Source organism: Sinocyclocheilus grahami, unplaced genomic scaffold, assembly GCF_001515645.1.
Source record: "Sinocyclocheilus grahami isolate Dianchi unplaced genomic scaffold, SAMN03320097.WGS_v1.1 scaffold106.1, whole genome shotgun sequence".
NCBI classification, from domain to species: Eukaryota; Metazoa; Chordata; class Actinopteri; order Cypriniformes; family Cyprinidae; genus Sinocyclocheilus; species Sinocyclocheilus grahami.
In genome coordinates this window covers 1,419,550-1,419,816 of record NW_015505285.1, presented here as the reverse complement: position 1 = coordinate 1,419,816, position 267 = coordinate 1,419,550, and positions in this window count along the sequence as shown.

Here is a 267-nt window from a genome sequence, read left to right as displayed (position 1 = left end):
ACATTTTGAACAGAAGTATGTCCAGTTACGTGATTTTCTTATAGTATTGCACTGGTTTGATTTTGGCAGTATTGCAGCGTCTGATTTTAGTAGCTGTGAGAGAGGCCATCTTCATTTAAAATGCTTTTTACACTCTCAGAAGAACCAGCTGCTAGACAGATACTTTTAGCAAAGTGCCTTTTAATTTCTCTATGTGGGCAGTTTACCGCTCATCTTTCTTTATCTGCACTCTTCTTGATTAAAACAAGATGTGTTACCTCTTAGTTG